The sequence below is a fragment of the Diadema antillarum genome, unplaced genomic scaffold (genome assembly GCF_040938485.1).
Source record: "Diadema antillarum isolate AM-2024a unplaced genomic scaffold, OU_Dant_1.0 scf00000066, whole genome shotgun sequence".
NCBI classification, from domain to species: Eukaryota; Metazoa; Echinodermata; class Echinoidea; order Diadematoida; family Diadematidae; genus Diadema; species Diadema antillarum.
The window spans coordinates 1260563-1276257 of NW_027270955.1; the positions used below are offsets into that span (position 1 = coordinate 1260563).

At 37.4% G+C, this 15695-nt stretch overlaps 1 long non-coding RNA gene across 1 annotated transcript in view; it reads right to left on the reverse strand.

Annotated features, from left to right (window-relative positions):
* Positions 1–12742, reverse strand: part of LOC139716541 (uncharacterized) — a 45896-nt gene extending 33154 nt beyond the window's left edge. Inside the window, exon 1 of the long non-coding RNA XR_011709902.1 lies at positions 12462–12742. This is a non-coding gene — a long non-coding RNA (uncharacterized lncRNA). The remainder of the gene's footprint in view (positions 1–12461) is intronic.
* Positions 12743–15695: the final 2953 nt, after the last annotated feature.

Below are 15695 nucleotides of genomic sequence, written 5' to 3' on the forward strand. Positions count from 1 at the left end.
ATCTTTAACGATATAATGGATAGTTAGTCCTCTGAAAATCAGCATCACTAATAATGACTGGAATCCGGGGGGAAAGAAAACAACCTCCGTGACTATAGGCACTGTGACGTACGAGTTTAACATGCAAAACTACCCACGTTGTAATTTCCCGAAAAATGTAGTATTGCAGGAACATAATAGTTTCTTTATTCTGCTTTCATTTTCTCCTTAAACCAAGACTGAAATACTGCCCCGTAGGTACGTGAACAACGCGGCTAATATTCCGTCGATGCACGCAAGTATAGTGCAGCAAGCACGCACACAGCGCGCCTATCCACTCTTTCCCGCACAAAGAATAGGCTGGGTACCCCGAAAGTCGTCGCCAACGAAAAGTGCACGGTGCACTGCTCTCCGTCCCGCAATCGAGCACGCTGATCGCTACACCCTGCACAACCCATGCAAGCCGACAGCTCCCCGTGAATACTCTTCGTCTATCCGCACACTGCAGAATAGAATGCAGCTGCAAAGAACAACGCAGTTGTGTCTGTAACGTATTTTGAAGTACAATGCCGCCCCGAAGTCCGGGGAAGGATAATCGAAAGTGCCGCTGATATGCCCGTGGCTTTGCTATGATGGATTGTACTGTCGATTGCGCATGACAATGCTGAAAGAAAAGGTTCCATTCGTATTTTCTCCCAAAAGGCAACTGCCACAGAAGTTACGATAGGGCTGCAAATAAATGAATGTAAGTCAATGAACATAACTTTGCATGAATAGGGCCAGCATAACCCTATAGTGAGGTGACACATTAAATACGCAAAAAGAAATGTCTGTGTAGTGTAACCTCAAGTGCCAAGTCTTAAACTAAGAAGATATGTTTGTATATTTCCTCCTCTTCAGTTTTAGCAGTTACCTTTTTCTTGAACAGGAATTACGACAAAAGAAAAAAATGTGGGAAATAAAATCTGTCTTTTTTCCCTGCTGATAGAGAGATTTACAAAACATAATAAGTATAACTTCGTCTATACCATACATGTTCACTATATTTAGAGGGTTATGTTCAAGAAAGTGATGCACGACACATTACACAACGTTAAAACGATTATGCACTAATAGATGTGTTATTAAAGATCAGGTATATAGACGAATCATCAAGTTACTGAATAAGTTGGACATGTTGGAATGGGAGAAAATTTCTGGGCGCAGCTGACAAAAATGAATCATTTTAAAGAGTTTTGATTAATTGTTAAGTTAAATGTTTTATAATACACGGTTACTAAAAATGCGATATGAAACATATAAATAAATAAATATATGAATATATAACTATATAACTATACAACTATATAGATATATGAATATACAACTATGTAAATATATGATATATAGATATATAAATATGAAGAGTTTGTTTGCAAAAACTGATAAGTCCATATTTGCCAAATGGAGATATTTGCGATTAAAGGTCAAGAAAAATAAAAAGAATAATAAGAAAATTTTTGCTTCTTTTGACCATAACTTCAAAAATTTATATTTATATGTAGTGGCCAATATATCATTTAAAAGGTTTTATTTTGTACTTTATGACAGAGCTCGTACTTCAAAATCTTCAAAAATGGACTTATCGGTTTTTGCAAACAAACCCTTTATATATAACTATATAAATACATAAATATAGATAAAATATTCTGGGCTCCTCATTGTCAGTTCTACAACAGTTGCTCATATACTAATTACATAATTATACGCTTTCTCATTGGGGTTCTCTACATGATAAACAAAATATCACAAAATACAAACGCATTCTCGAAATATGCATACTTATAGATAGCCCAAATACACATGCACACATAATACACACACACATGTATTATGTGAATATGTGTAACTTTATTTTTATGCATATATATATATATATATATATACATAATCATACATACATATAGTGTGAACAAGCCTACTTTATTTGTATTCACACATACACACGGTGTCCAAATTTCCAGAAAAAAAAAATGTTGAAACACCTAAAACTTCCTATACTATGATAATAATGCAAACCAGTATCTATAATGAAAAGAAGGCATTGAATTACTTAACCCGTTCCATACTGAATTCTGGAATCCCCGCAGACTTAATTCACAGGCCACCAGGTTCCCGTATGGAACGGGTTAATATTGCATGCCAGACAGGCTTTTTCAAGCAAAATCTCTTGATTGAAAATTTTGATGCATTGCTTTACGATAGCATTGGATTTCCAAATGGAAAATGAGGTGAATTATATAGTGATAATATGCTTGTGTTTACAAGTTATTATAACCTTAGTGATATTGTGCATGTTCTCGTACTCATTTAATACGGCTTACTGTTGTGTAGAACAGGGCTTCTCTTTTGTTTTGTTTTTTTAACCCGAGGCCTATTCTGGCTCTTATATTATGTTTGTTGGTTTTTTTCCGAGGCCCAGTTAGGTAGAATACAAATATTTTTTTTTATCTATTCTTGTTTATTGATTTATGATTTTTTTCAGACATTTTGGAGCACCTGAGAAATCTTCGCGGCTCATCAGTTAAGAAGCGGGGGTGTAGAGAATCACATTTGTATAATGATAACAATAGATTAGTGCAACCTTCACCTCATCAGTGAATACATTAACATTTACATATATAGGCATTTTCAAGGCACGCAAATGTGCAAAAAGATTACTCGATGTTTTTAGATACGCACAAACAAATGTGTGTGCACAAATTTCACATGTAGAACTATGTTCATACAAACTGTAAATATAATATTTATATATGACATGCATTATATAGTATTCATATATGAGAAGAGATTAATCGCAAAAATAGGTTAACATTTCTGGTAACATTTTAACGTTCATCAATCATTTAGATGGAACAAATCCTTTCAAGGAATTATTCTCCATTTGTTACCTAATAAAGAATATACTTGAAGTGATGGTTAAAAGTGTCAAATATTTTCTTATCATTTTCTTTCTTTCTATCATTTTTAATCCTAAATATCTCAACAAGAAAGGGGTTATCTCGTTTTGTGACCAAATTGTTCAAATGTGAAATATCATGTATGATACATATAGTATAATAATAATCATCATAGGTGAGGATAGTGGTGTACACAATGTACGCCTGATATTTGAACACTGGAGCGGCATACACATGGACTTCGATACACGGATCAACGATGTTCGTGCGAACACATTTGAATAAACAATCTGCAACAACAGTACCATTATATACATTTACCCTCGAAATTCGCGGGAGCAGTGACCTACACTAAATGGGCAGACAACAACATGATCGTAAATACGCTCGCCAACAGAGAACCTGACGGGCAGAAACGCACATACACGTTTATGACTCAAATGAAATGAATAAAATAACGGAAAACCACAACACAATTCACGCTCCATTGATCTCGGTGTATTTAGACATGTTCGCAGCGAGACATTTCATTCACTTGAACACGCAGCATGTTCCTATACCCCCGCCAAAATCCCAGTAAAAAGAAAAAAAAATAAGTCCTGCTATTATCTCTACCGACGGGGATTGCTGTAGCATGACTGACTAAACAATTCATTCATGCAAGGAAAGACATTACACTTTCAGTGTTCTTTAAGCTCACTGTGAGGTTATGTCAGCCTTTAATTCTCGGTCTTTGCCCCCCCCCCCCCCCTCCTTGGGAATAACTTCTCTTAAAGTGTACCATAATCATAAACATGATACTATAAGACTGTTGATATATAAATGAAACACTTAGCGTCAGCTGACAGTATTGTCTGTTATGAATACATTTATATCTTCTTTTGAAGAAGAGAGTGTTACTCGATGATAGCTTATCCATTTATGGGCCAAGTACAAGGTATATTGTCAAGTTTTGCCACAAGGATGTTAGACCGAGTGAGAAGACCCGGAAAACCTGCAGAGCGAAGGGGAAAAAACCCCTCAAATCTATCCCCGGCAGACAAACTTATGAAATGCGGTACATGTTACGATCAGTGACAATGTCGGTTTGCGGGTGTTGCACAAAAGTGGATTTTAATGCCTATAACCTTTTGTGCTTATTGCAGGAATCATAAACCCAGACGTTATGGCCAGTTGCGATGCGGTTTTCATTGAGGAGAGTATTGTATTGTAAAGTGCATTGCGACGGTAGCCATATAGCAGCAGCGCATCAATCATGTTCAAGATGACGGAGTGAAAAAAAGATATGTCAATGTTTTACGCTACGGTAATTTGTCCGTTTATTTTCCAGCTGTTGTCAGCGCACATCTCGTCACTGTGCGAAGGGTAATCACTAGAAAAAGAGTGTGATTCAGTGCGTTCATGCATGATACTTTGTGAGGCACATCAGCTCACGCTTTTGCCAAAAGATGTGTAGTATTCTTTATAATTTTTCTTGCCCATTGTGTAGTGTTCTCATACCATTTTTTTCCTTGCCTATTTTGCTGTATGGCATGTCAGGACACCATATCACTTAGTATGAGATAGGTGCCACGGATTGTTAAAAGTTTCGGTGCTCATTTACTGTTATTGTAAATATCCTATTTCATTTGACTGTCGGTAGGAGTAGAGCAGAACTATACATAACAGCATTTGCCTTTGCCAACTCTGAACATCTTACAGAGATGACTTGTTCAATAGAGCTCGTCGATGGGGGCGCTAACTCTTCCAGCCGCAAGAAGTTCATCCCCGCGACGATCTTACAGGAGCGAAACGTCATATCACCAGCACAGTCATCATTTCCGGCACTTCAAATCCCCGACATCCATACCAAATGTGACGTACATACAAATGGTCAAAATCACTCCAGCTTTTCACTTCTATTGATAAACGGAAAGAAAGAAAAAAAAAACGATATTCGAATACGCCATTCCATGTCTCAGCTTCCCATTGACTCATCACTGTCGTTTACACACACACAATTCTCCAGAGATTGTAATGAGAATCGGAGGGGAGGAGAGACAACACATTTGTAAGGGTCTTTCCGTTTTCTTAGGTACGCCATCATCAGCCATTGCTGTCCCTTTATTCCAACAATAGAGGGAGTGCTCGCGCGGTTAAGTCATGTGACCTGGCGCACCAGCTGATGGGCTTCACGCATTATGATTGATCGTCACGTTCATTTGTAATATTTATGACCGAGCTCTGTGGCGTGACAATGTGTAGGCTTCGCGGGAAGCCGTGAGGATCCCGTCCACGTCTTTTATGCCCGGCTCGACTTCCAAAGAGCACGTAATTTTTATTGGAGTCATTAGTGTGCGCCACCTCGACTAAATGGCAATGTCTGGATCAGGAAAATACACACACACACACACATGCGGAATCGCACAGCTCTTTCCTATAAGATAGGAGTCATTGTCATTCTTAAAAAAAACAACTGATATTTAATCGTAATGAGCTCTAATACCTGTACGTGGGCACAATATATGATATCGAATACGTCGAGATCAGTGAAAGCAGTCGAACTAAATGTGCCGTTCCTATGATCAGGTAAATTACTGTGGATCAACTCTCCGAGAATCACATCACTGAATAGCATCCTAGATAGACTTTTTTGAATTAGAAATTTCATATTTCACAAAGAACCTAATAGATACAACCACTATTCCTATATACAGTGGACTACTTTTACATAATTAGACGCAAATGTTCTTTTCCCACGTTTACCAAAAAAAACAACAAACAACAACAACAAACAAACAAACAAACAAACAAAAACAAATTAGATGATAAAGTGTTCCGGAAATAGAATTGCATGGCCTATTTTGCTTGAAGGGGTCTAACGTTGAGTAATAATATGGCTTGTCCGGTTGCCCATTTATCCCTTTGCTGGATCAACTTGAAGGTAGGTTGTTGTTGTTTTTTTTTGTGTGGGTTTTTTGCTTGTTTGTTTGGTTTGTTTGTTTGTTTGTTTTGTTTTGTTTTGTTTTTTTTTGGAGTTTTTTTTTTTAATAGGAGTATCACACTGAAGTACGTAATGAGATTTGACCGCGGCTTGAACCTGGTGTGCACATCCAGTTAAGTAGCGGTTGCAGAGATTCAGTCAGTGAGTCTACGTGCCAGCATGAACATCCGAATAGTTCCTTACTCTCTAAAAAAAATCGAGTGAAAATATTCACTCTTGAAGGAGTGAATACAAAAAAGAGTGAATTTAGAGTGAAATTGGAGTGAATTTTGAGTGAAAATGTTCATTTTCACTCGTTTTGGAGTGACCTCAGGAATCACTCGAAGATTTTGGAGTGATCCCTGAGGTCACTCTAAAAAGAGTGAAAATAAACATTTTCACTCCAATTTCACTCCAATTTAACTCTAAATTCACTCTTTTTTGTTTTCACTCCTTCACGAGTGAATATTTTCACTCGATTTTTTTAAGAGAGTAAAGGGGATGGCTAGTAACTGATCAATGGGAATCAGTGGGAATGCTGGGGGATGATTGTTTCAATCCTTGTGGGATTCATTTAAGAGTACATTATAAATCTATTGTTGTCTGAAAATTATTTGCTGCAGAACGGTCTCATATTCAAGTAATGTGCAGTTTAATCGCCCCGTCACTGTACAAGCATGCTAACCTGGAAACATTAAACTGCACATTACTTGAATATGAGACCATTCTGAAGCAAATAATCTTCACACAACAATACATACATAATGTACTCTTAAATGAATCCCACAAGGATTGGAACAATCATCCCCCAGCATTCCCACTGATTTCCACTGATCCGTTACTAGCCATCCCCTTTAAAGTGCAAACTCCACTAAAAATAAGTACTCAAAAAGCAGAATGTAGGAGTGTAACCATCAAATAGGGCATGAAGTAAAACAGTTCCAAATGGTTTCATAAAACATCGATATATTAAAGACGCACTTACACATTGTGATGACTTGATGACGTCATCATTTTTTCAGTCTTCCATTCGCTTGCACACAAATCTTCACCAGAATTTGATTTGTGTGACTGACAAAGATCTGAATGGCATAGTATCCTATAGCAAAAATAGCACTGACCAGTGAAAAGGAGCGAAATTATATTATGCATGATAATCTTATGAAATCCCTTTTTATGAAACTTCTAGCAATGATTTTGTTCAAATTTGCTCAATTTGACATTTAATTTTTATCGGAGGCTCTGTCAATTAGTGGAGAAGTTTGCAGAAATTGTCACCTTGTCATTATTTCAGTATAAACGTCTGAATCATAAAGAGAAAGATAAAAATACACAATACATGGAATCAAATGAAATAAATCAAATCATTAAATCTGCCGGAACTCGGAAAGAATTCTTTAAAAAAATGCAAATCATGGAGAAATCGGGGCTTTTTTAGATTGACAATGCGTGTTCTCAATAATAGCTTATGTAAACATCTTCTCACATAATTTGTCCGTACATTTTCTTTTTCATACATGAATTACCAAATTACGAATCAGTTATGAATTCAGCAATAAACAGGATACTGATCATTCGGGAACAAGACACGAGCAATCACATAATACATTTGAATTTCATATATACTGGGCTCTCAGGAAAGAAAACATTTTACCATATATTTGATATATACTTTATGAAACATCAACGCTAGCACTTTCACTCATTACGAAAGTTACAATCATGATATTAAGAGGTATCACCACAAGGGTATACAGTGCACTCCCGTTACAACGAACACGGTTATAACGAAATTTCGTTATAACGACGTAAATCTTCTGGTCCCAAAATTATCACCATTAAAGTCTATGGTACAAAATTCGCTTATAACGAACACGGTTATAGCGAAATTTCCGTTATAACGAAGTCTTTTCCGAGCTCCACAGACAAAGAAAAACAAAAGAAATGTGCTCCGTTATTACGAAATGCGAATTGCTTTCGAAAATATACGTAGCGGAACAAGCATATATAGCGTCTCTGCATGGGTGAACGCTTCACACCACTGTGAGTTCGCTCCTTGTTTCATGCACAGTTTCTGAGGGGAACTTGCGTTTATTATTGTAATACAGTTATCCCATCACATTTCACATAGCTTTCTAGTGTGTGATGACTATTCAGCAAACAGGATATGATATACCGATACGTGGTTTCCTTGTTTTCGTTATATATTGTATTTGTTCGGTTATAACGAAATTTCGTTATAACGAAAGAAAACTGCCGGTCCCGAGCATTTCGTTATAACGGGAGTCCACTGTAGTATGGTTTCTGGGTCTTGGTGGCTTAAAGACACAGTTTACCTTTGGGAATAGTGATTTCAAAAATGTTCAAGATATCACATTTGATGCATATGTTTAGGTCTGTTGTGTCACAAAATATCCAACCATATAACATTTTCGGAATAAAGCCTAAAATATTAGGAGATATCAGTGTTTTTCACAATAAACCGTAACTGTAGACGGTTTAGTCTGGAAACATTCTTATGGTAACTATTGCTTACATTTTGTGTATTCGACAACACTTAACATCGATTATATGGATTCAAATTTTTACAGTGGTTGTTTATATCCCTGACTCACATTTAGACTTATTTTAAAGCACTAATGCTGGATTTTTGTTTCATCTGCAAATGGTAAATTATGCCTTTAAGGAATCTCAGACTCAATCTCAGACTACCATTGTAGCTCGGGATGAAGAGCTATGTCATGTGTATATAGGAAAGCAGTCACGCATGTTCTGCACCTCCTCAGAGGTTGTTGACAGTGCTGCACTTATAGTCTCCTCCCTTACTATGTTTACATCCACATTTCACTACTACAGTTTCACGAAGGTTTCTTACTTCCTCTTCCTCTTTTTTTTCTTTTTTTGTTTTTGTTTTGTTTTGTTTTTGGTTTTGTTTTTTTTTTTGTGCGGGGGGAGGGGTTGTTTACATCCGTTACTTTCGATGAAATTTCATTCCCGTGTCCTATTGAGTAGCTTACAAATGCTGATTCGGTTGGATATTATAGTCGCTTTTTTAAATAACAAGTCATCATTACATACTATGTGTATGCAGATACCTATTTGCAATTGGAATTTTGTTGGAAATGAAATGAACGAAGTGGACGAATGAATGAATGAATGAATGAATGAATGAATGAAATGTTTTATTCTGTAACACCTCAGACTAATTCGGAATGTGAAGCATATATACATATATATATATATATATATATATATATATATATTGTATATATATATATATATATTGTATATATATATATATATATTGTATATATATATATATATATATATATATATTATATATATATATATATATATATATTGTATATATATATATATTTATATTATATACATATATATATATATATATATATACATATATGTATGTATACTTACGCTGGATAAGAAAATAGTGTAAGCCCCTGACGTGACAGCAGTCAATATCGTTATGCTTCGGGCTAGATCGTCTGTTACATGGACACACACCGACACACACACACACACACACACACACATACGAAGAGATGGGATCATGTGTGCGTATGTACGTGCATACATGTGATATCATGTGTCCTGAGAGTAAAGACACACAATATGTTGCACATTTTCTTCAAGTGTTCAAGTTTGTAACATGAACGCCTTTTGTTTTCTTTGGGTTTCAGTTTTCATTTTATTTTTCTAGCGAGAGCGCACGCGTGTAGACAATGTATGCCAAATAATGTTTATATAATTTTGTTCCGCGGTTTGACGACATTTTGCGGAACCTCACTATTACGATGTCCATTTGTTTCCAATGGAAAAGTATTAATGTGCTATAACGTTGCAGTCTAATGACTTCGCTGTTCATAATGTGGGTACATTTTTAGATGTGTGTAATTCTTAATATATGTTTGATATTACTCTTGCATATGCTTAAGGTTATTTCTTTGGTTTTCTCTTGATATATGATCAACATTTATCAGGAAATCCCCATGTTATCTCGTCACTCAGAGGCGATCTCCAATCATTCCACTATAATCATAAGAGGAAACAGCCATGCACGATATCCAATTACAGCAACAGCAAAAAAAAAAGGGCCTTTTCACGAGAGCTTTCATCAATGGAGAATATAAAAAAGCGCCCTTTGTTAGTCGACATTCTGCGTTTAATTGTAATGATGGTATTGTGTCCTTACACAGATAAAAGAAGCCGCATTTGGCTCGTACCTTAAAGTATTATTATGCTTCAATATCATTACAAGCACCGAAGTTTGTTTTTGTTTTGTTTTTGTTTTGTCCACACCCCGTCTCCCCAGTTAAACTCAAACTTTGAACAAATCGTCTTCAGAAAATGACACTAATTAGATTTTCGAGACTTTTACATTTTGGCATGTTTTTCTTTGGATACCTACGTACAAGCGCCTTTCAGTTATCTCGATTCATAGCATGTTACGTCATAAGGTCAACGACAGGGTAACAGTGGCGTCATGATTGTTTCTACTATACACCTGTAAACTTAAGCTATTGATATTGAGTCAAATTCTTTATAACAAGTTCATTTCATCTCCCTCCTTTACGTGAATGAGATATACTGTCTTCTCCTTATCAATTAATATCAACATTGTCATTAATGTTTCAGGGTGGCGTACAAGGATTCTCAGTCATTACCGTTCAACCATGGCAAGTCGCAGCTGTGTCAGAGGGCCAGGTGTATGTACCCTGTACTTAAACTTAGTAATTGATAATCAATAACGACATCTACGAAAGGATAATTTTAGCTAGAGTAAGTTCAGAACAACTTATCATAACTTCAATTGCAAGCAACAGATGGGCACAATTAAGAGTTATGAAGATGGCGTTGACATAGATGAATCAGTGGAAATCAGAATCATTGGATAGTTTACATTTGTTTAACATCTTTGGTCTATATTTTGGTCTACTTGAGGGTGTAGTGCGCTACATTTAAGAATCCCTATTTCCACTGGATATCTCGAACTAGAGCAGAAGTGTATTCTTCTTTCTTTATTTTTGTTTTATCTTTTTTATGGTTGTCGTCGTTGCTTCTTTTGTTGTTGATGTTCGCCGCGATGCTTCTTGGGCATGTCTGAACTTGCCCTGCAAGCATCACGAGATGGAATAATTAACATAATAAAGTCATCGAGTTAAACCTTCAGATCTCCCTATACTGGAGAGTATGGTCTCCAACGTCTTCGACAGAATATTTACAAAATTTCAAAGAGAAGCAATGTTTTTTAAGAGATTGTATGCGTGTATATAATATCCGTGTATAATATTCATATTGATATACTGCAATAGATACAAAGTGTGTTAATTGTATCAATACAACAACCTGTGCTGCATCGGAAGGAAGAGGGTGCTTCCTATGTAAGTTGGTTTCCTTTCAGTGTTAATCAAATAGAATTGCAACATCCAGAGAAAGCATGCTGTAAAGTCCTTCACTAATGATCCGCCCTCTTCCTCGTGCATAAATTATGGCAATAATGCAAGTGGTTTCGAAACAATGGCTGTGCTCTACTTCCTTGTGTGGGGGGAGTCTGTAATTCCACACAACCAAATAAAGGCACCAGTATCTAATCGATGGACTACTTTTGTAGTAGTACTAGCTGGGATTATAATTGTTTTAGAGTCATCTTCTTGGAGAGGTCTGAAACTCTTTACGATGGCGGTTGATTTGTTTCACAGCCACCGGTCAGGAAGCAAATCATACCGAAGGTTTATCAGTATCACTGGAATGGGGTCAGGCACGTATCATGAGCAGACCTCTTTCTAACTGACGAAAAACACAAACCAACTTTTTTATTGCAAGTATGTGGGGCTGCTTAGACAGGAAGTTAAATGATTTGGTGACACGCCAATTTGCAATGCAAGCTCCAGTGTATGCGGGTGCCTGCCAAAGTTATCTCTTTAGGAAATATCAACAAGTAGATCTCAGCTGATAGCAAACACGATCATTGGTCGACTTGACCCACAAAAATCAAAGTTCATCTATCCTTCTCCCAGACGAAAGCAAGCTATCTTCTCGCTTGGAGGTGTTTTTTTGTTTTGTTTTGTTTTGTTTTGCCACACGACTTAGGGGAAGTATGCGGTTTTTGGTACAAAGTGCATTCAACTTCTTGTCAAAATTGTCCACACAAATTTCGTGTAAATAGATAGATGAGGTATATAAGTACACTCTAAGAGAAATGAGATTACCATTTGGGGAGGTTTCTGGGGAAAATGGTTATTTCTAGCGTCGATCTTGGCTCGTCGGAACTGGTAACTCAACCGTACAATTTCATCGAACTCTGGAATATGCATTGCGTTAAATATGGAACCCCTCATTGACTGATGTATCATTCACCACGTAGGAGCCATTCCCAGGGTTCAGCTGCATAGCTCTGTTCCAAAATAAGCCTCTGATGATGCATGTAGTTTTGAATATGTGAGCTCTAGTCAACGCTGAGCAGATGCCTGCTGTATACAAACCAGCTTCAAATTATAAAGTTTAGCTTCGAATAACGCGGGTAAATGAAACAATGAACATGTACATGCAAGATAACTCACCTGTGACCGTAGTGCTCATACTGCAAAGATATTATTCCGAAATAACGGGTAAAGTGCGCAATATATCCTCATCTGAAGCCCTACGATCGCCTTTACTAAAGTCCAGGGCACAACATGATCAGGAGATTTCGAAACATCATTAGTCGAAATTGGCGAGACATTTTGGCGCAGCACGGGTAACCCGTGCACAACATGAAAGTGAACTGGTGATAGCAGTTCTGTGCGCACTACACATCTACGGGCCGAGTTTGCGATTGTAAACATTAGCCCGACGCCACAGCCTTAGACGAATGTTGTGAGTCGGGCAAACACAGTGGAAACCCGAATGTTCACGCGAAATCGGCATTTAATTATTAGTCTAACGCCGCAGACATCAATGGCGTTCGCGCGTGCTTCTCCGATGTTTCGCTTTTCGTTCGTTTACGGGACACATGTATGAGTTAATGGGTGACGCAATCGCAGTGTCTTTTGTAAAACACGTGAAGAAGGCGTAATGACATGGTTATTTTATTTCACTTCAGCTAGGCGAGGTTCGGGATGTGTCTTCATTCACAGTCAACACGGTACAAGTCTCCGGGAGCAGGCTAGGGAACAGTGGGGGGCAATCCATGGCGTAACTATGGGGACAGAATGTTCACCATAGTGACGAGGAACGATCTTGAACTTGGGGAGAAGAATGCCGTCTGGAAAGACATAAACTGGGCAGACACTCCAGGGCTCATGTTAGAAGTCATAATGAGGACTGTGTTACCCGGGCAATAAATGTTACTGATGTTCCAGACGGTGCTAGTGACGTGGTGACGGTTTGCAATTATTATACCGGGGTTTTCTTCACACGTTTCCATTGTCTTCCATAATCACGTTAATGCTATCTACTTGCCTTGAGGAGTCAGCTGAGTTGACGTAAAACGTGGGAAACAGTAGTCCTAAACTTTAGACACAATGGTTTATTTTACAAGAAATGCGGAGATTGTTTTTTGGTTTTTTTTTTTTTCCGAGCTTGGACCAATCACAGAACTCATACATACATTCAACTAATCTAATGAAGACAGCACTGCTACAGCAGAGAAATCATTCAGCAATATGAATTGTGCAGAATATCCTTATTCCCAATAGAGTGCTTAAAGCCACTATTTAGGATTGGGAGCAGTGATAAAAAATGTTCGAATTATCACATTTGATGCATATGTGTAGTTTAGTTGCAAAAAAAAAAAATCCTACCTTTCAAGCATTTCGCTACAAAGCTGCAAATATAAGGAGATATCACAAAATTTCTCAGTAAACCATTGTGGTGACGGTTTATTCAACAATCGATTTTTAATAAAACTTTTGTTCACATTTTGTATATTTAACAATATTTGGCACTGATTATACTGATTAGCATTTTCATATTTGCTATTTGTATCCATAGCTAAAATTTTTAGAACTATTTTGACGCGCTAAAGCTGGGTCTTTTTTTTTTTCATTTGAATCTTTTAACATTTTTCGAAGTGAGTGTACGTGAGAGAAAGACAGAGAGAGAGAGAGAGAGGGGGGGGGGGGGGGGGGGGGGGGGGGCAGCCATAACTTTGATCATGATCGGAAAGGAGCTGGCAGGGGCGGATCCAGGGAGGACCGCAACCGGCGCACGCCCCCCTTTATTTTTTGTTGAAACAAAAGAAATAAAAAGAAAAAATGGGGGAAGGGTGCGTGCGCCCCCCCCCTTTAATTTTGTAAACACGTCCCCTCTTTACGGAATTCCTGGATCCGCCCCTGGCTTGTTAACACTGAAGTGTAGCTCTCTGTCAGCCGGCTGCATAACACCTGGCAGGTCTTAAATCTAATGAATCTCCATCGAAAGTGCATAGAAATAGGGCTCAAATTAGATGTGTTAATGAGTCTACTACGTCGTGCAGAAAGGAGAAAGTGAAAATTGTACTACATCTATATTAAATCAGGTTCAGGTTCAGGTTCAATGACATTTTATATGGAATACCTATGGAACACTGTTAATTAGAAACATGTACACACTGCATATACTTTCCCTTGAGTAAGAGAGTTAGAGTTTAGATTTTTTTTTAAGTATTGTCATAGATTTCAGCTTGTATACTGATTGATTGAGACTTAAGGCTTAAAGGGACCAAATTTAAGACGGTCTTCCGATCGGTAGTTGATTTCTACTTACTGACCTTATTTAAGACAAAATAGGTGATTCAGATGGTGTTTTTTTTTCAGTGTTCATTTTTTTTTTCACCTTTACAGTATATTCTAGTTAAAGTGAAAATATGGTCACTACGCTTACCAGTTCACAATGAAGCAGAAAGCATTAAATCACTTAAAACGTGACGAACACGTGAACTGTTCTCATGACATCCTCTCTCTCTCTCTCTCTCTCTCTCTCTCTCTCTCTTACAAGAAAAATGACATCTGGATAGTATACGACCCAACAACAGTAACAAAGAAGCACCAAATCCAGACATCAACCGGGTTGGCCTTTGGAGTTGGAGGCTTTTGATAGAATATTGGTAGGATTTCGGGTGTTTGAGATGCAATCTGACGTCTGGATCAGAAATGGGTTTATCTGTGCTCAGTACGTCACCCCAACCATTCAGTGTGTCTTGGCCTTAGATTCCTGTGTCAGTGTGACGTTTGGAAATCCATCAATGAAAAGTACACTGCTAGACTGGATAAATGCGACAGCGAAAAAAAAAAGAATGGAGTGGTGAGGTGGAATGAATGAAATTACCAATGAAGGAAAGAAAAATAATCTACGATTACTAAAGGAATTTGTAAAATAATAGAGTTTCAGTTTTTCCCCTTTATGTTTCTTTGCCGCGAGATCATGTACATGATGTGCTGACACGGTATGTTACTTTAGGCCTATACTAAAACATCAAACACAAACCTGGGAATAAATCTAGCAAATCTACCAACCAGAAATATAACTTCTCAGGGTCTTAACGATTTAAAGGATAAGTATCCGATGAACTGAATGGCTAAGGGGTCATTACTCTTCTGCATGCCACATTAATGTTCTGAGTAGACACGTGTTTGAAATTTGTACACATGGACTCGTTGGCAAGAGATATGGTTAAAATCGGACATAAATCGAAGAAAAAGTCTTGAAATATTTTCGCTCCACATGTTTTCATGAAACATTAATTTTAGGAGCACCCACGTTCGCGACTGTGAGAAGGTTATGGTGTCTTTACCTCAAAAGACTCAATTGACCTGTTCTCAAATTCACACTGTCTT